Below are 24,992 nucleotides of genomic sequence, written 5' to 3' on the forward strand. Positions count from 1 at the left end.
TCCCGGACCTAGCTGGCAACTGGCTGTCGGAAACAGTGTCCGGGTGGAAATTGCTGAAATGTCTGGGAAAATCCAGATGTATGGTAACCCCTGTTGGCAGTGTCTTTTTTGGTGATTTCCCTTAAAAATAGCTCAGAAACTTCATTTTTGTTGTTGAGATTTTGCAAAAAAAAAAAAAAAATGTGCAGTGTGGGTACTGAGCTCCCAAAACATTTTTTTGTGGGTGCTCATGCACCCAGAGCCCACTTTAGTTGGCATCCCTGCAGGAGGTTATTAACATGAAGAAAGGATATAGCCACATATATGATTTTGGTATAGCTCCCTTGTGCTTTCGGTACAAAATGCAAAAGATTCGGTTTTTACAGTGGGGTGCTACATTTTCTATCCCACAAAGGGCACTTTTTGATACACGCACAATTCCAGATTTGCTACTTCATTTTTAAACAGGCAGTTTGTGTGGGCTGATTCAACGAAGCCCAAAAGGGCAGGTATAATCCCTGATGCAGATCATTAGATATGTCTGTCCTCAGCTGCTTGGCTTGGCTGGCTCAGCTCACAGATGATGCCGGAGAGAAGTTGGCACTGGCTGAGCTCCTCTTTAGCTGGAGTGGCTTACTGTGAAAGCAAAATCAACGGGGTGGATCTGTTAGTCATTCATCCAATATGAAGCAGATGAAAAACAAAGTGGCTGAAGCTGGACTGACACCATCAGATGGTGAGTCGTGGTTTTATTCAGGGCCTACAGATATTTTTCTCTGCAAAAAGAAAGCACGGGGAATGTATGTTGTCTATGATATTTGTCTAAGTAGTGGCCAGTGAGGTGGAGTGACCTTGCTCACCTGGCTTCAAGAGGTCACTGTCAATAACTGCGAGGGGTGGGCCCAATCCACTTCTCCCTCTGCAGCACACAGCAGCTGGAGTGGTGGATTGGCAGCACAAGTACATCGTGCCAACCTGCTTCCTGCCTCACCCCACTCCCTCTCTGTTACCAGTAGTGATCACCATGTTGGGAACCCAAGTGAGCAACACCACCCTGCCAGCTACTACTGGAAGTCCAAGTTCAAAATGGCTGCAGTTCTAATACTCATTCCCCTAGGCTGCAATCCTTTACTCACTTAACTGGGTTGTATAAACACTGACAACTGGGAAACACTGGCCTGAGAGCGCTCCGTTTGGAGAACAGTCTTTACCAAAGGCGTTGTGGGCTTTGAAGATGCTCAAACTCAGGACGAAAGGGAGAAACGTGCTAAGAGGATGGCATGCTTGGCAAACCCTGACCGTGATCAACTCCTGCCCGGAAACCTATGTCCCCGCTGTGGAACGACATGTGGATCCAGAATTGGCCTCCACAGTCACTTACGGACTCACTGTTAAGACCGTGTTCATGGAAGGATGTGGCGTTTGCCCATTCCTTGTGATTATGTCTGTGCAAGGGAGGATGAAAATGGTTAATGTAGATTGAGCAATGAGAAAGTTCAGAGGCGGAGCCTACCTGATTTTGAGGCTCAGCCCAGGGGTTTACCATGGGGAGATAGAGGAGTGAGGGTCAGACAGAGGCAGAAAAAGTCTAGCAAAGTGGTTGTGACAGTTAGAGTGAGAGACAGGGATAGAACTGAGAGGGAAGAGTGTGACAGTGTGACATAGTGCCACATCTAGTCTGGCAGCGGAAGAATAAAGCAGTGGTGTACAGGTCAATAGTCCATGAATCGACCAGGGGCTCTGTATGAATGCCACAAAGACAATCTTACTTGGCTACGAGTGATCGCCAAAGAAGAAGATTAACTGGATGATGATGATATTTAATTTATGAATTGCTTGCGTGAAACATCCCAAACTGGATTTAATCCCAACTGAAACCAACATAACTTCTGAGTCGACATGTCTAGGATTGCATGGTTAGTGGTCAAATGCATGAAATGTATACTTACCTGGCTGAGTAGGGAGTTGAAACCTGGTTTCTCAGGTCCTAGTCCAACACACTAACCACTAACACCACACTGGCTAATACATACCCACACCCCATAGTTATTGGTGTATGTTCCAAATTCTTCTTGCTGTTCGGCTAAGTAGATATCATTCTATTTTTCTCTCTTATCCCCCTTTTACTTGCTCCCTTCCCAACCCCTATGTACATTCCTGATCTTTTGAAGAATATGCTTTCAAAAAGCTTTTATTTGAAAGGTGAATTAAGCCAGCTGAAATATCAATTCAGCTCATCAAACCTTTTCCTTGTTCGGATAAAAGCTGTGTGTATGATCTTTAAATGTTACAGCTATTGTCGAACACAAAGAGAAATGTATGAGAGAATTTCTTCTTTTGTTCCCGATGTCTATTTGTCAGTGGCTTTAAGAACAGACAATGGCTTAATTTAGGTTGGATTTGGCAGATGCTGCCTTTTGGGAAAGCCCTTAGAACAAATAGGTGTGCAATATGCAAAAAAATGTGACAAGAAAGCAGTTTGCATTTTAACTCCTTGTTCTCCTAGCTGTCATACGGTTCCGTGCTCGCTTCGGCAGCACATATACTAAAATGGGAACCATACGGTTCCATTTTTTTAAAGAGAAATTCCCTTATTCTGAATAGGATTCCTCGCAAGAAAAGGGAAAAGTTGACAGCTATGAAGACACCCTGATTCAATTGCATGGTGAATCTTGAGGCAGGTTTGCACACGGTTGCCTTGCAGGCTGGCTTGGAACCATTTGGGGCCACTTCCAGGCTTACAACCAGGCTGTGTTCACAAGGGAGTGCCATTTTTGTGAATGAACACCTCCACATGGATGGAATTAGCAGATTTCATCAGCTGAGCAATACAGGGGGAAAAATCAGCCACAATATGGAAACCTGAGCAATCATGATGGTCAGTCCAAAGATGCAAAACTTCTTGAATATGGCATGTAAGAAGATTGCAGGAACAACATACAGATGATGATGAGAGGTATTTGCCATCGGAATAGAGCCTTACTGCGAAGACTGAGTTGGTCAGTGTGCACTGATCTACACACATAAAACAAATTCATGCATAGGTGTCTTCCAAAACCCCATCGTGTTATGGAAGTCAGTCTTACTCGGCTACGAGTGATCGCCAGAGAAGAAAGACATAGGCTCAGTTTGTAGATATGTGCAAAGAAACCATATATTATAAAGACACCACAGTCTCCACTGTTACTATGCCAGCATGGTGAAGTGGTTAAGAACGGTGGACTCATAATCTGGTGAACCGGGTTCGCTTCCCCGCTCCTCCACATGCAACTGCTGGGTGACCTTGGGCTAGTCACGCTTCTCTGAAGTCTCTCAGCCTCACTCACCTCACAGGGTGTTTGTTGTGGGGGAGGAAGGGAAAGGAGATTGTTAGCCGCTTTGAGACTCCTGAAGGGGAGTGAAAGGCAGGATATCAAGTCCAAACTCTTCTCTCCTTCTTCTTCTTCCTCCTCCACCTTCACTTCTTCTTCTCCTTCTTCTCTCATTCCAAGGAAACTGAATCCTGCATAAACACCTGGAATGCCTGTGATCTTCTACCACTTGGAGACAGAGGCGACATGCAACTGTATGAATAACATCATATCTAGGCTTGCCTTTAATTTCTGCATATGTGGAAAAAGTGAAAAAGACTATCTATGGGAACTCTTTTAAAACTTTTTAAAGTTAGATCCTGATTCTTAACAGATACTGTTTGTATCTTTCCTGTGATAAAGCCCACTACTGTGAGCATTTCCTACATTTTTATCCTTCTCAATATAGCCCTGAACTCCCAAATTGTTGCTAATTTCCCAAGAACAGATCATAGATATAAAAGCCAATCAAATCCAAAACTAGCACGGGGGATGCCTCTCGTTTGTTAGCAATACAAAACAGCAAAGAAAAGCAAACAATGTTATGTGCCTGTTATCTTGTCAAAAATAATTGGCTCATTAATCCTGGCTATACAAATGTAATTATATTACGAAGGTCAAATACAATAATTTACTTCTGAATGCGCTTCATGTTAAGCGCAGCCGCACATACACTCTAGTATGAAAATAATCAACAGTAACATTAACACCTTGAGTTATTTGGCTGAAATCATGAGAGATAAAGAGAAACTGAAAAAAGAAAACAAAAAGACAACAATTACTGCATGCACATGCGTGTGCATGCACACACACTACAACTATTTGCTCTGTGGTTTTATTTTTGGATTTTAATGAACAGTTGTACCTGTTTTGACTATTATATTTTTGTAACTGGCCCTGGAACCATTTGGTGAAGAATGGGCTATAAGTACACACAATACGTTTTTAAAAAATACATAAAGAAAACTTTTTTATTCTATGACTTCTATGATTCTATGACTAGATGAGCATTGGCCTGGTCATAGAATCATAGAACTGTAGAGTTGGAAGAGACCCCAAGGGTTATCTAGTCCAACCTCTCTGCAATGCAGGAATCTCAGCTACAGCAGCCATGACAGATGACCATCCAACCTCTGCTTAAAAACCTCCAAGGAAGGAGAATCCAAGGGAGACCATTCCACTCTCCAACAGCTCTTGCTATCAGAAAGTTCTTCCTGATGTTTATCTGGAATCTAGTTGGAATATCCTTTCTTGTAACTTGAAGCCATTGGTTCAAGTCCTACCCTCTGGAGCAGGAGAAAACAAGCTTGTTTCCTCTTCCATGTGACAGCCCTTGAGATATTTGAAGATGGCTCTCATGTCTCCTCTCAGTCTACTCTTTTCCAGGCTAAATATACTCAGCTCCCTCAACTGTTCCTCATCAGGCTTGGTTTCCAGACCCTTCATCATCTTGGTTGCCCTCCTCTGCACACGTTCCAGCTTGTCAACATCCTTCTTCAGTTGTCTTGCCCAGATCCAGCATGCTCTCCTTATGTTGACTGAAGTGTAACTTCAAGACCCCTCCTCTTTTCTTCTTCTGGTTCTTTAAATCTTTAAACAGGTCTTAGACCAGACAGCCTTTCATACAGGCAATCTCTTCATAGAAACAGCCAGCCAGCCAGCGATGGTGTAGTGGTTAAGAGTGGTGGACTTGTAATCTGGTGAACTGGGTTCGCTTCCCCGCTCCTCCACATGCAGCTGCTGGGTGACCTTGGGCCAGTCACACTTCTCTGAAGTCTCTCAGCCTCACTCACCTCACAGAGTGTTTGTTGTGGGGAAGGAAGGGAAAGGAGATTGTTAGCCGCTTTGAGACTTCTTAAGGGGAGTGAAAGGCGGGGTATCAAGTCCAAACTCCTCCTCCTCCCCTTCTTCTTCTTCTTCTTCTTCTTCTTCTTCTTCTTCTTCTTTTTCCAGAAGAATGATTTATGTAAAGTAGGACATCTGGCCACTCTAATAAAAGTACTGCAGATTTGCGGGTTAGCCCTATGCAATAAGTCACCCAATTTCTGAGTTGAGATGCCAAACAGTAATAGGTTTCAGAGTTAGTCAGGGGGATCATTTTATATGAAAATATTATTTTCAAAGAGCAGTTGCCCAGAGCCTGCAAGGGAGATACACAGGAAAAGACTGGCTTATGCATGTAAAACACATGGAATGGTCAATGGACTCCCTAAGAAAATCTGCATGCTCCTTTGGCTGTCAAAGGAAGTCTCCACCCACTCTTGAACTCAGGACTATGGGTTCAAGTCCCACATTGGGCAAAAGATTCTTGCATTGCAGGGGGTTGGACTAGATAACCCTCATGGTACCTTTCAACTGTCCAGTTCTATGATTCTATGACTCAATTAATATCTAGGGCCCTATTTGTTGTGTCCAACTAACCTGCATGTCACCAGAGCCAGATCGCCAGAACAAATTTGTCACCCTGCTTTAAAAATCCATTTTTTAAGAAAAGAAACTTCATGCAAGAGATGCACTTTTTCCTTCTAAGTGTATCCATAATAGTGAATCAACTCCTGCAAAGGCACCGAAGCATAAAAATGAAAGACAATAAATCTGGAGTAAAAAGAACACTATGCAAAGTCAGGCCAGTTTTTCCCCCCTCTCTCTCCCAAAGATGTATTTTATTCATGGGAAAGAATCTTTCAATACACTCAAAGCTGATACAAATTTATGGAACCTTGAGCAGTGCTAAAATACCAATCTTTGCAGCTGAAGGACTTAGCTGAAGGTATTGTCTGCTATTAAAAAGGAAAAAAAAAGAATATAAAAGAAGCTGATGATGTCATGGGTCTTCCGTAGCAACCGCTCCTAAAACAATAAAGACTCTATCTGCTTTGGAAACTAGCAAATGTGTTTAGTCTGAAGCAGAGAATTAAGGTCCCACTTGTCGAACCTCAGAAATTTTCAATTTGGTCTCCTTCCAGATTAAAAACAGACCAGCTGAAAAATAAAGTGAACTGGAATAATTTGCCATCAGTTCTTAATATAATGACTGATTTCCCACTCTGTAGCCAGTAAGCAGCCAGGCAATGGGTTTGAACTAAGGCCAGGTGGAAGTAGGCCAAGCATGTTAAATTTAAGACCTTTCACAACTCCCTGCAGAAACTGTGCAAATAATGTAGCCGAAGTGCTTTCTATGTACTGTGTAACTGAACTCTTTTGGCATTCTGATGAATTTTGTGCCTTTATTCTGCTGTACTGCACAGTTTAAGAAATAAGCTGAATAGAGCAGCTAATTTTCTCAGCCGAGGAACAAGGCCTATCCAGCACAAGATGCAAGTGTTCCTTTATTCATTTTAATCTTAGATCAGGATCGAAACCGAAACTGTGGTATCTGTGTGTGATGGGCAAACTGATAGTTAAACATGATTGTTGTTTGCCTAGAAGTTCCTACGACAAGCAATGCAAAACTATAATGAAAATTTAGCTTACAACCACTACCAACACCCGTAACAGAAGACTCTTTCGACACCTTTATGGATACATGGTGTTGGTACATATTCATTTGACATCCAGCCTTCCCGCAGAATATGAATTGCTAAAGAGGCGACTTTTGAGGTTGAATAAGGAAATGAATCTTATCCAATTATTACATGCTTCCTTCATTAGTCATTCCAGATATGGCGCCATTAATGTTGTCAAACTTCCAGTGAAGAAGGGAATGCCAAGACTGACATGCTGGATATTTCATATGCCAACTGAAACCTCGGCCTGCCAGGTGGAACTAATATGTTAAACAGATAATTGCATTGGAAATGGAAATGTTTTAATGTCCAATTCAAAACTATCCATCTTCCACTTTGGACTTTATTAAAAATTTGCACTTGAATGGTTGTAGGAAAGTTGAAAGGGGTTGCAGCGTTTTGCTTGGTTTGGGATTTTTCTGTATTCGATTGGGGAGGGAAGGGTAACTAAATATTACACTACCATTTAATAGCTAGGTGTTTAGCTAGATAGAAGGAAAAGAAAGAGGATCAGTGGGTTGAGGACTGACCTGGTTATTTAGTTAGTGTCAGAACCTGGGAGATTCACAATTCTGAATGGAATGTAAAGATACACTTTTTATAATAGTGTAGCCAATCTGGAAACAAGCTTAATTCAAATGTTCCTTCCAGTAGCTGCCAATGGGTCTTACTGGAAAGAAGGTAAGTCCTTTCTTGGAGGTCATGAAAGGAGAAATCCCAAACTGTGATTGTATGACCCAACCATAATCAAGCAACATGGATTTACCAGAAGAGTCTGCCCAGTGAAATATAGGGATTCTGTGTTCCTCCAAAATAAAATATTTGCATCTCTAGAGAGTCAACTTTATACACACTCCTATGTGTATTTACTGAGAAATAAGTTCCGTTGAATTCAATAAGCCTGTCTCCCAGATGGGAGGCTGAGTACCAGTTGCAAAGGAAAATTGGACATCTTCGCTTATGAAAGCTGTGCAGAAGAGATTATCTCAGCAGGTCCAGCTTTTTCAACGCTGCCAAAAGTTTTTCTTAGTATAACCATCAAAAATATAGGATTCCTGTCCTCCTTTGCAGTCAGTCTTGCTCAATGTGCAGCAATTGAATACCACCTGAAAGCAAATGCGCAGGTTAAATCATTGTCGTTTTGCTGATTTGCTCTTTTCTCACAGAGTGCAAAGTAGCATTAGAAGGGAATGGCTTTCTGTGCTGCAATACTGGATTAATGAAACACATAATTACGATTATTGATTGACGAGTTCAAACCTCCCTGTTTGAGGGTGGCGGCGTGGGGGACAGGCAGTTGCTTTTCAAGTTCGCGTGAGATGAACCTGAACTGTGCAACAGGGGACTTTTCATCATTAGAAGGTTTTAAGCAGAGGCAAGAACGGTCACTGAGCAGGGATGCTGTAGGAGTCAATTTTCTCCATTTGCAGCGGGTTGGGCTAGATGAACTTTGAGGTGCCTTTTATTATTTGCATCTTAGATCTCCCAATTATATCAACTGTTTTTCCAATCTTTTATAGTAAACAATGTTTCAAGGGCGCTGTTGAGTGTGCAGCTGCAACGTTTTTTTCACTTTCAGTATGACTATTTTGCACAGAATTCCTTTTGAAGCATACCTTTTCAACAACAACAATGACAATCTAGTATTAAGTTCAGTAAATGCCAATTTACACACACACACACACACACACACACACACACGTGCTCCTGATACACTGTCCTCTGAAAGACACTGCAGGTATAGGCTTGCAGGCTGCCTATTCTAGTCTTGCTAGCTAGCTGCAGAAAACCTGACCCTGTCATTGCTCAGAACTGCATTTCATGACACAAAGCCAAGCTGTTATTCACCCAGTGTCCTGATTTACATTTCCCAACACCAAAGAAAATGCAGATCATGTTTCAAAGCTATCTGGGCACGCACATTTGTCTAAAGGTTACCTTCAGGTCAAGAACGAAACCTGGCAAAGGGAGGTGGATAAACTTAAAAATAAATTAAGGGTAAGGAAAATTGTGAGACATAAGCTTTTATTGTTCCTTTGCCAGACAAAACTGTAATAGAGTTTATATTAATCTGCTGTGAGAAATGGCCAGCTGCTACATCTTTTTGCAGAGCAAAAATAACTATCGCATTATTTGCCCCGTCCAGTGAAAGTGGAAGAGCTCTTTGTTGGGAATTCTTTAATGTAAAATAACTCAGGACTGCTGTACACAAAAGAAGCTTCTTGCACAGATATCGCTTCTGTGTGGAACTGAGATCGGAAAGATGGGACACAGGATTCCCATCAGCCCAAGTCGGCGTGGCCAATGGTCAGGAATGATGGGAATTCTGGTCCAACAACACTGGTGTAGACTTATTCTGTTCATATATCATAACTTTTTGTCTCATCACCAGTCGGGTTTCCTGCCATGTCTACACATGGCAACAAAGATGTATGTGCTAGTCATGTGCAAAGGTACACACAACAGTGATAGGCATCTTGTATGGAGCAGACGTTGGCTTAAAGAAGGAAAACTCTGGCACCTGGAGCGGCGCACATGCTGTGCACTCAGGGGCGGGGTGAGCATCTGAGGGGCGTGTTGCGACGATGTCACCCCCCTCAGGGATGACACCTGGGGTGGACCGCCCCTTCCTCCACCAGTTCTCTGAACGCCATCCTATTCACACCTCTCTGGGAGTAAACCCCTAGAATACCATTGGCTGCATACATACCACAACAGTAAAGTGGGAACTGATACGGGTGCTGGGAATTGTAGCTCTGGGAGGGGTAAACTGCACTTACCAGGAGGAGGAGGAGGGGAGATGTGCTTTAAATGTGTGGCATCTAGGCAGCCTGAGCAATCACGCATAGGTTTGTACTGTCAGTTTTTTAATACTGTGAGAAAAAGCACTCAGAACCATGAGTCCAAGAGTCGTCAGATCTTTCTGCATAACCAGGCACCTTTAAGGGTGGGAAATTACAGAACTGTATTGCATTCTTCCTTCTGCTTACATAGCTATTTGCTTTCAATATCCGCTAGTAGCGATCACTATTGGAGCATGTATCTCTGCTCTTCGGAGGGTTTACGCTCCCTCTGAACGAGGGGGAAATGTAATTGTAATAATAATAAAGCCTCACTTTTGAACAAAGTTAGACAGTCCAGCACCTGATAGCAAACCATTGCTTTCTTCCAATGTTTCTGCTTTTAGGGAAATCTAACAGAGTTTTAATAAAAAAATTCCTTCCAGTAGCACCTTAAAGACCAACTAAGTTAGTTCTTGGTATGAGCTTTCGTGTGCATGCACACTTCTTCAGATACACCTTCAGATATCTGTAACAGAGTTTTAAAATTGTAACTGATGAGGGCCTCAATTTGCATGTGGGCTTTGGAAGCTATTATCATATTAGGCTCCAAAAAACAACTTGTATTTGTGACACTACAGATTTTTACAAAGAGTCTATTCTTGTTTACCAGCTAGATTCAGATCTCAAGTGATTTGAATACATATGAACTGCTCATGAGTTTAACCTACCAGCCAGCCCCTCACTCCCCAAGCTCCATGGTGGTCCCTAATTTGACATTCGTGCATCCCAACCAATTAGGGAGTCCTGGCCAATCAGGGCTTCCAACTGAGTGGAGGAGTCCTATGCACACATAGCTAGCTGCATTTGAATGGGCTATGGGTGGGCTGCTATTCAGTGAGTGTGTGAGAGGCTTAATCAGAACACCTTTAAAAATATAGGAAGAGACAAGCTATTTTGCATCTTTCCCCGAAGCAGTTCTAAAATATGCCCATCCACTGACTGTAGGTGTTTCTATTTTGACAGGAGGCATTTAGAAGCAAAAAGAAGGTAAGGGGTGTTGTGCGTTTGCTTGAGAATCTTTGAGGCTTTTTGGAATGCAGGCTTGAGCATTCCATGAGAAGCAAAATGGAGCCATTAGTTCCATTGTTACCAGAATTAAACATCACAGATGTTTCTTAAATGTTCTCAGATCGCTGCCATTGCCGCACAGCTTTTCAGCTGTATCCTGTAGTTTTCCAGAGTGAAATCCCTCCTCTCCAAATGTTCTATTAAAATAACACATGAAAATAAATGAAACATATCATTACTTTTACAATGGACTAATTGTAGTCTTTCAAGCCAGAGACAGGGAGCTATTTAAATCATAGTTCTCTTTCAAATGTCAATGTAGGCTTTAAAGAGAGAAACAAAAATAAACCCCCATCCCCTCTCTGTTGCCAGCTTCTTTCTGCAAAAAGAGAGAGAGAGAAAGAAGTACCTCTGTCTTTATCTCCCCATGTGTTCCCCTATAGGTGTCATTTAGGCTAAGTATAACAGCTGCTAATAATGAACAGCTGAGTCGTGAATGGGGCAGGGCAGTTTATTTCAAGAGTTGGGACCCAGCTGAGTTGGTCACATTCCTCACAGGCTGGGCATGCTGAGCCCAGCCCAAGGAAAGCACGACAAATAGCAAGACTCTCTGTATACTCTTCCCTTATAAAGTTGTAGTTACCCAAATCACTATACACACAGTGCTTAAGGAAGTGAATGGGGTCAGGCAGCTGCGAGAAGAGAAATACAGAGAAGATAAACAAATACAGCGGGGGAAGGCAACACATTTATTCTATGACTTATATCATTACTTCTATTTGCATCTTTCAGGGGTGAGTATATGCATAGCTGTCAACTTTTCCCTTTTCTTGCAAGGAATCCTATTCGGAATAAAGGAATTTCCCTTTAAAAAAGGGAAACGTTGACAGCTATGGTATATGGGATGCAGGTGGCACTGTGGGTTAAACCACAGAACCTAGGGTTTGCCGATCAGAAGGTCGGCAGTTCGAATCCCCACGACGGGGTAAGCTCATGTTGTTTGGTCCCTGCTCCTGCCAACCTAGCAGTTCGAAAGCACGTCAAAGTGCAAGTAGATAAATAGGTACCGCTCCGGCGGGAAGGTAAACGGCGTTTCCATGCACTGCTCTGGTTCACCAGAAGTGGCTTAGTCATGCTGGCCACATGACCCGGAAGCTGTACGCCGGCTCCCTCGGCCAGTAAAGTGAGATGAGTGCCACAACCCCAGAGTCGTCCGCGACTGGACCTAACGGTCAGGGGTCCCTTTACCTTTACCAATCCTTATGTAGCCATAATGGCATCATGCATTTTGGAAGGTTTCAGCTTGAGGAACCCCAAAGGTTTTCAAAGCTAAAAAAGAGAAAGAAAGGTTTTTTGGTGGGGTGGGCAAGAAACAAAAATGTAAGAAGGGACACATAGATAGAAAACAGAAGGTAAATAATTATCTCATTTTCTGGATAGGTCCTGGGTCACACTAAGAAGCTATGAAAATGTGCCGAGGAACAAAAGTGAAAACTGCTGATATAAATCAACGAAGAAATCCAAGAATTGAATGCAACTGGGATTGAATACCAGTGTATCCAACCCATTCACGTTACACCCCCCCCCAACGGTTTTGAAACCAGGTATTACCCAAACCACATCAATCTGAAATAACATTTCCAGAAAATTCCAGGTAGTGTGATGTTCTCTAAAATATCAGTGTGATCCATTTAGGCATGTGCAAAAACAAAACTTTAAGGAGCCTGAATTTTTACAAATGCTAATCCCATTTCCCCCCTCAGTGTTGGTTACAACAGTTTTATACTTCCATAGGCTTCTTGTCTTTTGATCTTTGCATGAAATGAGAGGTAGGTGATGAAGATAATATTCTATATTCTGGTGGCAAAATTAACCTCTGGGAGAAATGCTTTTTGTAAACCAAAGACATGCCCTACATGGAGGAAACAAACTTCACAAGGTCATCCCTTCAGGGCTTTGACAGCAATTATGTGCTAAAAAGTAAGGACCTACAAATCCCAGCATGTTGTCTGTAGAAATCTTTTAGCACATTCCTCGTTACCTCCTATGAATCAATGCTAATCCCTTGACTTTTGTGGAGTTTGTGGAACCTGATGCCTGCAAGCCTTTACCGTCATTGGGTAACTTATATTAATTATTTGACCTAAAATGAATAATTATTTCTTTAGTCCCATTCCCCCCCCGTACTTCTCCGTAAGCTATGAGTGACTCCTCCATGCTATGCTCATTACTTGAGCCATACTATAGAACCTCCGCTGTTCCAGGACCCCAGCACAATTTAATGTATATGTCAATTTTCTGAAGTAAATTTAATAATATGCCAATTTGGAAACAGTGGCTCATGTTCTCCTGTCCTGTACCCTTTATAAAGATCTGAGGAATGAGAGCATTACCCCACTCTTACTTACCATCCCAGGCCGCCCATCTGCGGCCACATTGTTCTTTCTTTTATCAGATCAAAATGATCAGACAACAGCAAAGGTTGCTAGGTTTATCGAGGGTGCAATGAGATTAAGGGCCACTATCTCAACGATAATCTTGGTCATTTGATTGCCCTTTTTACCCATTGCTGTCTTTTTAATTGTATATATTGTTTATTTTATGTTGCTATGGCCGTTGGCTAATGCAAATAAAGTTTATCTATCTATCTAAGCTATCATCTGTGCATGTGCAATGGTTGTCAAGGAGTGGGTACTTTTTAATTTTTTTTATTTCATTTCTTCTTCTTCCTCTTCTTCTTCGGCGATCACTTGTAACTGAGTAAGATTGTTTTCCATAAACACAGTTTTAACAATGAGATTGTAAGTGAATGTGGAGGCCAGTTCTGGATCCACACATCCTTCCACAGTGGGGACATTGGTTTCTGAGCAGGAGTTGATCACGGTGTGGATTTGCCAAGCGTGCCTTCCTCTTTGCACATTTCCCCCTTGCGTCCTGAGTTTGAGTGTCTTCAAAGTCCATGACACCTTTGGTAAAGGCTGTTCTCCAATTGGAGCGCTCGCAGGCCAGTGTTTCCCAGTTGTCAGTATTTATACTACATTTTTAAAAATTTGCCTTGAGACACTCTTTAAACCTCTTTTGTTGACCACCAGCATTACACTTTCCATTCTTAAGTTCAGAATGGAGTAGTTGCTTTGGAAGACGATAATCAGGCATCCACACAACATGACCAGTCCAATGAAGTTGATGTTGAAGAATCATTGCTTCAGCACTCATGATCTTTGCTTCTTCCAGTATACTGGCATTAGTTCTCCTGTCTTCCCAAGTGATGTGTAAAATTTTCCAAGACACCGTTGATGGAATCTTTCGAGGAGTTGGAGATGGCGTTTAGAAGTGGTCTATGTTTCACAAGCATACAGTTAAGGTTGGTAGTACAATAGCTTACTAAGCAAGCATTTTGGTTTCCCTGTGAATGCCCCGGTCCTCAAACACTCTGCACTTCAATCGGAAAACCCCTACAAACAAAAATGATGCAATGTGTGATGCAGTTGCTGTACACAGACAGCTATGTATGCCATTTCTCAATTTGTATAATTTTTCCTACTCAGAAAAGAGAGGTGTGTTTTATTAAGCTTTTGTCCACACATGTCTCAGGTGTGCATCTAGCACTGGTTATGGTGTGTGCCTGGTGGAAGGGAGGTTCAGAGTTGCAGTCCTCCAGCATCCAAAGATTGCCACTGCCCAGGTAAGGATTTATGCAGCCTGATGCCGTAGCTCTAATATGCCTGGCTGAAATTGAAAGGGAGAATAAATTTTAATTGACACAAGCACGGTGGAAACATGAATTCGCTCCTTAAACTCTCATGGGTTGGTGGGGAAATTTACAGTTTTAGATCTATTTCTGTAGACAATATAAGTGTATTTTAAGAAATGTATTGCTAGGTGACTCAATAAGTCACAGTTTTCGTTGACAGAATTTCTGCTTCGAGCACCAACTGCATGTAGGATACCTCAGTCATGAAATGTGGAGCATTCCCTCTTGCCAATAAAGACAAAAGTACCTCAGGATCCTTTTTTTCTCATTGGTTCTTCTAAGATTGATATCATCTGCTCACCTTCATATTTACAATTCACATCTCTGATTTTATTGCCCTTCCCTTATGTAGAGCAATGTTTTAAATCAAATTATCCAAGGCCCATGTAAAACAGATATTCAGAACCTGGGCAGACTGAAGCATTTCCACATACTTACATGGATGTTGCACTAAGAAATAATGGTGAACTGAGACATTAGATCCAGATTGGATATATGAATAACTGGAGTTTCTACTATCTGAAAACATGCACCATTCTTCAGTTTTCCTTCTCCTATTCATATTGGAAGACTTGTATTTTTCTTTTCCAGCTTTATAAATTTCCCAAACATGACATTTAACTCTGCAATGTAAAAATTCTCACTTCCTTTATCCAGAACAGAATGAAATATATCAATAAACAATTTACTTTGACCTAGGTGAAGTCATTCTTGAAGACCTCTTTAAATACCCCAAAACAAAACAACCTGTGTTAAGAAAACATTAAATGCTAAGCCATAAAACTGGCTATTGAACCATAAAATGAACGGCAGATTGTACTGTATGCATCTGGGGTGAATACTGTAATAGTTACACAAGGTATTATTGACGATATGAGTGCTCCTATATAAACAGATGTAATACATAAATTTTGTGTTGATGTAGCCTTGGGACAGAAAGGCTTTGCTTCAGTGTTTCATGGTTATTCATTATCATGTATTTAATTCGTTTCAGATCACAAGGATGTCTCTTCCTTGGCTTCAAAAGATTGAGAAAGTCACTCCATCTCTAGAGCTTGCCCACATACTTCAGACAAAAGGATGGTGTTCATCCACTTGTGATTTATGTCTTAAAGTTGAAACAAGTGATGCACTTGTAAATAATTTTTATTGGTTTTACTTATAATCAAATTATGTAAAATCATACCCTCTTATATTATCTCTTTGGCTCAACTGAGCCTAACGACTTCATTCCCTCCCGCCTGACGGTTTACAAAATTAGACTTTACATCTTTCCATTTCACTTCGTTTCCTATCCTTGTTATATCATTACCTAAAATTTTACATTGTTCAACCTGAATAGGTAGCAATTTCAACTTGCCAATCTTCAAATAACCCTGCTAATGATGTTAATTGCTTGCAGTTGTCTTTCAGATATAATATAATTTTGTTCCAGTCCTTTTGGAATGCTTGATCTCACTGGTTCCAGATTCTTCCCGTCAGTTTTGCAAGCTCTGCAAAGTCCACAAACTTCATCTGCCACTCTTCTTTTGTTGGGCTGGGCCCGTGTTGTTTCCATCTTTGGTCTAACAAAATTCTTGCCGCAGTTGTTGCATATAGGAACCATTTTTTATCTTGTCTCGGTATCTCTCTACCCACTATACCCAGTAAAAAAGCTTCTGTGTTTTTTTAACAAAGGTGTTTTTAAACATTTTCTTTAACTCATTATATATCATTTCCCAGAAAACTTTTACCTCTTTACATGTCCACTACATATGGTAAAAGGTAGCTTCCTTATCCTTACACTTCCAACATTCATTTTTTGTTCTACACATTTTGGCCAATTTAACTGGTGTTAAATACCACCTATACATCATTTTCATAACATTTCCTTTAAGTGTACTGCATGCAGTAAAATTGAAAGGATGCCCTTGTATTGCTTGTCAGTGGCACCCCTTTCTCTAAACACACACACAAACACCAGCTGATTCCCATAGGGTGACTATCAGGTGCGAACCATACATACCAACATTGGGGGGGGGGAATCACAGCAGTTCCCATGGGACCTGGTGTACGAATATAGCAGCAGCAGCCTATGTAGTCCCCTCCAGATCTTTTTGGACTCCAACTATCATCAGCCCCAGCCAGGATGGCCATTGGTAGGGCAGATAGATAGTCAAAGCTGGGGGGAGGGAATTGTTGGGATTTTCCATTCCACCTTTAGTTGCAGTCATGGGATTGTCACGTGTCACATGTCTGTTTACATTCCAGCACAGTTTGCTGGCGTAAGAGGAACTTCTGCTGTATTGCTATTGTTATGACTCTCTCTCCAAGAAGACGGCAAGGAGAGACGACATGTTTTTTTGTCTTGATTTATGTTTAGTAAATCCATAGTTCTTAGTATGTATCCACAAGCCTCAGCCTCTTCCGTTGCGCAGTTCACGTTGCTGAGTATAGTGTGCTCAAGTCTGGGAGGCTTGAGTCACTAATTTATGCCAGAGCCAGAGGCCGATGGATCTTCGCAGCGGCATGGCTGAGGAGACGATCCAGCTGGGGGCTAGCCAGCTGGCCTTTCGACCCTCGGATGCCAACAGAAATATGGGAGAAACGTACGTTGAAAATGTCTATAAGAATAAAAGAAAATTATTATAAATTAATTTGGAGGTGATATTTAACACCAGTCAGATTAAATCAAATAAACAAGGGATATTCGGTGTTATGTTGGAGGGGATGCCAGGAAACAGGGAATTCTGTTCACATGTGGTGGGGGTATAAATATGCACAATTTTTCTGGCAAAGGGTGTTTAAGGAGATAACAGAAATCACTAGGTTAAAGCTGACCAAAAGTCCAGAGGTAGTATTATTATCAATTTACGATAGGGTGGAAGGTTCACAGGCTATGAAGGACTTGCTCACAAATGTATTGACAGCTGCACAAATTATTATAGCTAGGAAGTAGAAGGGGCAAGCAGAATATAAAATGGAAGAAGGGTATAAAGAGGTGTGGGATATAACTATTGATGATAAATTAACATGTGCCATTAAAGTAAGACGGTGAATATGTAGGAGAAATTATTTTGAGGAGATATGGAAGGTGTTTGTAGAATCTGTACTGTTAAAACAGAAAGGGGTCAAATCATCACAAAAGGTGTTGAAATTCTGGGAGGTTGGATAGTTACAATGGAATGGTCTCGGTGGTGGGGTGCAAATTTTGATTCTTATTTATTCATGATTATTACTTTGTCAAATAAATAAATAAAAATAAAATTTAGTTTTAAAAAAGGATGGCCATTGGTCAGGGATTATGGAAATTGTAGTCCAACACCATCTTGGGGAGGGGGCAGCACTTTGGCTACCATTGCTGTAAAGGTTTCCTGAATGTATAATACATTGGTATTTCTGTTTTGATGTCAGATGCATTTCCATCAGTCATAAACAATAGCACCTGCTATGTACCATCTGCCATGGAATACTATTGCTGATGTAAGATCCTTCAGTAAAGCGTACCCTCCGACATTTCTCTGATGAAAATAGGGATGTTCTTTTGTACACCAGAAAGCTTCTCCTGAGTTTGATCTTGCTGCACACATAGACGTCATATGCACATCTACATCAGTCACCATTGCAACCTCTCAGCCTAACCTACCTCATAGGATTGTTGTAAAGGGAACGTATGTGAGGGAAGGGATCATGTACAACATCTTCAATAGATAAAGGGAATTAAATAAAAATTTAGCTGTAAGCAGCCTTGAGACCCTGTTAGGGGAAAAGGCGGGATGATGTCGTCATCATCAGCATCACCATCATGGAAACTGTGGAAATACTGGTAATCAGGAACATACCAGAGAGTAAATCCTATTGAACTCAGAGTGTAGGGTGGCAGTGTAAGTCTGCCCAGTCTTTATCCAGTTACCTTGGAGTAAGCTCCATTGAATACAGTGGGACTTACTTCTTAGTAGACAGTGTAAAGCTCCATTTACAATTAAGGAATAACCACTCCACGTGTTTCCTAAGAAATGGTAGCTGAAGCCTTGCAATTAAGGAATTTAAAGTGGTTTGGTGACATTTTCCTTCAACATTATAGGAAGGCCTTCGTTTGCCAGCTTCTTCATTTCCTTCATTTGACACAGGAATCTTATTTTCAGTATAAACAGGACTCTGTTTTTACACACACCCCACTTTTAATTGTTTTCCGAGACATGGAGGGAAGGAAAAAGGAAAACTGGGAAAATGTGGGATCAAATCAGAAACCAGGAGGGCATCTACAATTCTGGGACAGTTCCTGGAAAATAGGGACACTTGGAGGGTCTGCAAAGGCTTCATATCCATTTATGTTTAGGGCATGTGTGTGTGTAACAGAAAACATGTTATTAGATTCAACAGATGTAGGCTTCTGCTGGCAAGTGGTCCATTAAATAATATGGATGTTGTCAAGTCAATGTGTGCTGTCATTGGCTGCCTCTGCTATTAAGGTGGGAGCATGGGAATGAAATTTCCAGGCTGTCCTCTCTTCATCTCAGGCAATTTATATTGTATCTTCTTGCCGATAAAGCCTACATATTAATTTTGAGTGCCCAAATAATGATCTCAGTCTCTTTTTCACATTTAGGCACTTTCCAGTTTCATCTGCATTTTTCATACACAGCTGGGTGCCTACTGTCTAAAAATGAGGGCCATAAATATTTAAAGCACTCAATTATCCTGTAAAACAGAGGAAAGGAATAGCTGAGGAGTAAGGTATGATTTATTCCTGGAGACAGTTCCATTTTAGGGAGTTTGGGAAACTGAAGGACAAATGGTTGCTTCTAAAAATGTAACTTTTGTCAGCAGGCACACGCATGGAAAGGTGGTAGGAAACTAAAGGTTTCGGTATCTGTTTTCTAGGCTTGCACTGATGGGCCTATGGCATGCATGAAACAGGAAGCAACTCTTTGCCAGCCATGAGAAGCAATGGTTTGTATCCAACACTACTGTTCCTCCAGTATAGCAGACTTCCATTTGTATAATGGAACCTTCTTCCCTTTTCCCTTCCACTGCAGCCTTTCCATGCCCTCAAATTTTGCACCAGAGGCTTAAAAGACCCCCTGGAACAGTTTTTTAGGCTGCATGGAGTGAGGAGAAGAGAAGTAGTTTCAACTTTGGAGGGCCTTCATCACTACACTACAGCTGACAGGAGCCCAGGATCTTCTCCAGATGTGAGGGACATAGGGCTCATCTGATTTTCTAGGCACAGGCTTTCCAGGTGTGTGTCCTAGCGCTTTTTTGTGTGTTTTTTTGCTCCGCTGCTTTCCCTCATTTTTATTTCCCAACAATACACCAGCCATAGTTTTCCTCTGGGGCATTAAAATACATAGGGAACATTTTGGTCTGAAGATAACCAAGGGGACCCCAATCAGTTAATCCCACCTGAGAAGGTTGAGAGCCACAGGCCCTCTTAAGCCTGGAGTTAGTCCTGCAATTTAAGAGGGCAATTGACAAGCTGGAATGTGTGCAGAGGAGGGCAACCAAGATGATCAAGGGTCTGGGGAGCAAGCCTTATGAGAAACGGTTGGGCATGTTTAGCCTGGTTAAGAGGAGACTGAGAGGAGATATGATAGCCATCTTCAACTATCGAAAGGGGTGTCACATAGAAGATGGAGCAAGCTTGTTTTCTTTTTCTTCTTTTTATTAATTTTTTATTACGAATTTAAACAAAACATATTATCCTAAACACATATCATCCTTACGTTTCCCCTCCCATTTCCCCCTCCCCCTCCCTCCCATAAAACAACCCACCCTTCCCACCCACCCCTGACTTCCCTCAGTTCCAATCTCTGGTTTCTCTATAGAAGCTATTCTCTGCATGTTACAAAGTTGTATAGATCCTTAATTTGTCTAGTTGGTTGTTGTCAATGAAAAGTTTATGACTGTTTATTCAAAGCCAGCCAAGGAGTCCAATTCACTTTGTTGCATCTTTAAGTACTTTGTAAAAGGTTCCCATTCATCTTTAAAGTCACAGTTATCCTTATCCCGTAATTTATGTGTCAGTTTTGCCAGCTCTGCATAGTCCATCAATTTCTCTTGCCATACTTCTTTAGTCGGGGTTTCCTCAGTCTTCCATCCGTGTGCTATTAAGACTCTCGCCGTCGTCGTTGCGTACATAAATATGTTTTTCAACTTCTTTGGCAGGTCTTTGAGCTTGTTTTCTTCTGTTGCAGAGGCTAGGACCCAATCTGATGGATTCAAGTTACAAGAAAGGAGTTTCCAACTAAACAGGAATAACTTTCTGATGGTTGGGGCAGCTTGACGATGGAACAGGCTCCCATGAGAGGTGATGGACTCTCTTTCCTTGGAGATTTTGAAGCAGAGGTTGGATGTCCACCTGCCATGGATGATCTAGCTGAGATTCCTGCAGTGGAGGCAGTTGGACTAGATGACCCTCGGGGTGCCTTCCAACTCTACAATTATATGATTTTATGGTTCTATGTAGCTCAATGAAGAAGTTACGATCAATGCCCGAAGATTGTGGCAAGGCCAGAAAGAACGACCCTGATCCCAAATGCTCAGTGTTTACAGTGTGTCTCCACAGGGCTTGTGTGAAAAGTACAAAGGGGTGTGGCCGTAAGTAGATTGATCATTTCCCTGACTCTAAAGAAATTACGCAAAAATCAGGGACTCTTGTTTCACACATAGTAAAGGTAAAGGTACCCCTGTCTTGACAAACTCTAGGGTTGTGCGCCCATCTCACTCTAGAGTCCGGGAGCCAGCGCTGTCCGCAGACACTTCCGGGTCACGTGGCCAGCGTGACAAGCTGCATCTGGCGAGTCAGCGCAGCACACGGAACGCCGTTTACCTTCCTGCTGGTAAGCGGTCCCTATTTATCTACTTGCACCTAGGGGTGCTTTCGAACTGCTAGGTTGGCAGGCGCTGGGACCGAACGGTGGGAGCGCACCCCGCCGCGGGGATTCGAACCACCGACCATGCGATCAGCAAGTCCTAGGCGCTGAGGTTTTACCCACAGCGCCACCCGCATCCCCGTTCACACATAAATACATTTAAAACATTACAAAAGCATGATAAAAAGATAATGCAAGGTCTTGAAGAAATATTTCATCCAGGTATGAAGTCAGGAGCAGGGCCTTTCATCCTTCCAGCAGATCCGTATTACAGTCTCTTTCCGAGGAGGCCTTTCCGGAGCTTTACGCGTCGGCTTCTGCTGCTAAGCAAAGTTGCTCTTGCCATGAAATGACTCGGTTGTGAGCTCTGATTGAAGCTCCTGTCCAAAGTCGGAGCCTAAATATCAAAGAAGAGCAGCTGAAGAGCTAAACAGACGTGAGCTGATAGGGCTCGAGTCTTGACCCCTTCATTTTACTGAAACCTTTTTGAAGGTCTAAGTCTGGAGAATTGCACTTCACTTTACTTTGTGCTAATGTCTTTATATTCTTGAGGGAAGGGATCAGAATTTACTTCCACTGCCTCTGAAGGGGCATCATACATCTGAGCTGACATTTCTGTATGGATTTTTCTCTCTCTCCCATACCTGCATGCGTTTATTTAAGCCTTACCCCACCCCCACCGCCTCCTGCCTCCACAACGTTGCAGGAACATATAAACAATCCTTGAGTTTCAGAGAGCAAAAACCATGTTTTAAAACACCTTGGTCATCTTGGGGAGGTACAGATGTAATTCTGCAGCACATCGGAAGAAAAGCTATGTAAAGTATAAGGGTGTGCTGGAGTGTTCAAATAAAATAAAATAAAATCTGCCTTTTTTACAAAAATATCTGCCTTTTCAGCGTGGATAATTGCCTGCCAAAGTAGACATTTTGTGTGCAACTGCTGTTTCTCCTGCTGGCACCTATTCCTCTCTCTTTTCCCTCTCCGCAGAAATATAGAGTTGTGTGAGGAAAACGGAAGCCCCTGCATTTAATATGCACCACACTAACTCTTAGCTTTTCAGATGTTGGCCTTTAGAAATGCAAAAGCGGCGTGTGAAAGGAGAGCCAAACAAGGACTTTGCATTATGGTGCAATGCATAATATTGTTCACCGTGCTGTATTTCTCTTTGGGACCCTGTAATTACCTGATGTTAAATCCGTTGCCATTTCGTGTGAGTAAGTGTAGGATGATGTGTTTTACCGTCTTCATCTTAGCTTATGTGACATTTTATTGGCAAATGTACTCATACAAAAATAATTACTTTTCTGAAACGAATGCACAGAAAATTAGAAAATCAAATATTCGAGGGATGAGCAAGCCTGCCCTACCTCTAAAAGGGAGCTAATATATTTTACATTCTTCATGCTTACTGCTTTGGCTCATCCTGAGCATACTTCACTGTCATAACTCTTTAATGCTCTGAATTTTAACTACAGTGTTCGAGCTGTTCCACTTTACTGATGGCCTGTTATAAATGTCAGGCTGCTCCACCCTCCTTCAAGCTGAATCACTAGCCCCCTGTCAAGTGGAAGGGGGGGTGGTGGTTGGCAGCGGCTGCAGAGGAAGCATTTCAGCAGTCCAATCAACTCCACAGGAAAATGCCACTCAGGTTCTCTTCCTCTGCAGACTCGAAGAGGAGATGCAAGGCAGAGCAGGGGAATTAAGCAGAAATTAATTGGAGGGAGAAAGAAGTGCAGACAAAAAGAAAACAGAAACGGTGGCATATCCCACAAAAAACGAGGTAGATATCACCCCGGTGACAAGAGGACAAAAGAATCACACACCCCCTCTCCGTTTATCTGCTATTGTGGAAAACCGAGTTGCTTTTCTGCTCCAGCTCTGCAATCCTAAAATGCATCTATTTGGAAATAAGCTTCATTGATTTCACTGGATGTGTTTTTAGGATTACAGCCTTAGCATGCTAAAGCAGCGAGCATAACTGTTTGTTATACACTGCACATTCGGTTAACTAGAGAGGGCACCTCATTATCGACTAAAGGTGCGCATAGCTCCCTTTCAGGAGATGGCCACATTCTTCTAATTAATTTCTTAATGTGCTTAGTTAATTTTCATCCACAGCTACAGGGAGGCAGGGGGAAAGACTGGAACCCGGCTTCCTTTAAAAGCAGGCATTTTTAATTAGTAGGTGTTGCTTAAATAAACGTTTCATAAGATTAAGTTCTGCAGGAGAATGGATCTGCTTTGCTGCTTCTTGCTGAGCATCCATAGGCTTATACGGATACTGTATCATTTACCAAGCCCTGAATCCTCATTACAGGACTCAGCAGGCAAAAGAAAGCTCCTGTCCTGATAGCATTCCTGTTATCTGTTTTAATAAAAATGTAATATCCTCTTCTTTCTCCATACACTCCTAGAATGTTTAAAATCACTGATTCCACACACCCCTCCCCGAGGCTGCTAGTGGTCATCTTGTACAAAAGCTCCAAATCATATTGCTTTAATCCTTGGAGATTAGAGCAGAACAATTTCATTCTGAAGCTGGACATAGGCAACAGAAGCAAGGCTTTTTCAAAAGCATTGACATTTTATCACAGCCAGGCAGCTTGCTGTGGTCATACTCTCTTGAGGGCGAGTCTACCAAAAGACTGGTCACAGGTCTGGCGGAGAGATGTTGATTCAGATCAGTGCAATGGGACTACTATATATAAATGGGAATGAGGAATCTTGTGAGGTGTTTTCAGGCTACAACTCCCATCATCTCTGACCATTGAATGTACTGGCTGGGACTGATGGGAGCTGACCATCTCTGCTATAAGGAATCTTCTGCTCTCTTTTTCCTGCATTTTGCAGCCTTTGTTTTTTGATAAGTTTGTCAGTTTGCATTTCTTGGTACAGAAAGTATTGATCTGATGTGCAGAGATCTTTCCTGTTCTAATTAATTCAAGAGGGTTATGGAAGCTTCTCTGTGTGAAGTTTCTAGCTGACACAAAAGTTTCTATTCTGCCTAGAAACAAACAAAAGGTTCATGATATTTGGGTTATTCCTTCAGAGAAGCTGAGTACAGCTGGCTTAAATGGTTCTGTTATCTCTTTCTGCCAAGGTCATGCTGACTATAATAATAAGGCCAGAAGGAGCCATGGTTTCACTTTCTATCTCTCTTTCCTTCTGGTGTGGTGTTCTGTACATAGTATGCTTAATGTTAAGGTTTTAGTCTTATTATAAGTTATTGTAAGGTTAAGTTAAGTCTGCTGCAACTGGTTATCTTATGCTCAGTGCCCTTCCTGAATGTATTGGATTTGTGACCATTATGCTCATTTGCCTTCAGTAGCTGTAAAGCTCTGCTACATAAAATATTAATTGCCTCTGGTCTATTTTTAGGGAATCCTGCAATGCGTTTACGTTTGTACTCTGCTAACTAAATATTGGAATCTGCTCTGGATCAATGTGAGTAGAATTCGTGACAAAGTTATCATTGCTTTCAATCTTGGATTTGGCAATTGCTGGCTTAAATCACCCTGGCTTTCCTTCTGTGAAAGGAACAAGGTTGATGTTCATAGAATGGGGGTGTTCCCACTTCCCTCTGCAACCCCCAACAACCCCACATATAGTCTCCTGGAGCTTAGAGAACCATTGCCAATTGTGTGGGAATGGGCAGTGGCATGGCATGGGTTACCAGGTCCCGGGGCCCCACAGAG

At 42.0% G+C, this 24,992-nt stretch overlaps 1 long non-coding RNA gene across 2 annotated transcripts; it reads left to right on the forward strand.

Annotated features, from left to right (window-relative positions):
- The first annotated feature begins 535 nt into the window (after positions 1 to 535).
- On the forward strand, positions 536 to 15,549 carry LOC309514523. 2 transcript variants are annotated; one of them, XR_014212042.1, is made up of 4 exons: positions 536 to 715; positions 13,921 to 14,050; positions 14,281 to 14,371; positions 15,435 to 15,549. It is a non-coding gene; the product is annotated as an uncharacterized lncRNA (long non-coding RNA). The 2 variants fall into 2 exon arrangements; XR_014212043.1 differs by lacking the exon at positions 13,921 to 14,050.
- The last annotated feature ends 9,443 nt before the right edge of the window (positions 15,550 to 24,992 follow it).

This window comes from Podarcis vaucheri (genome assembly GCF_965113315.1).
Source record: "Podarcis vaucheri genome assembly, chromosome: 11".
NCBI classification, from domain to species: domain Eukaryota; kingdom Metazoa; phylum Chordata; class Lepidosauria; order Squamata; family Lacertidae; genus Podarcis; species Podarcis vaucheri.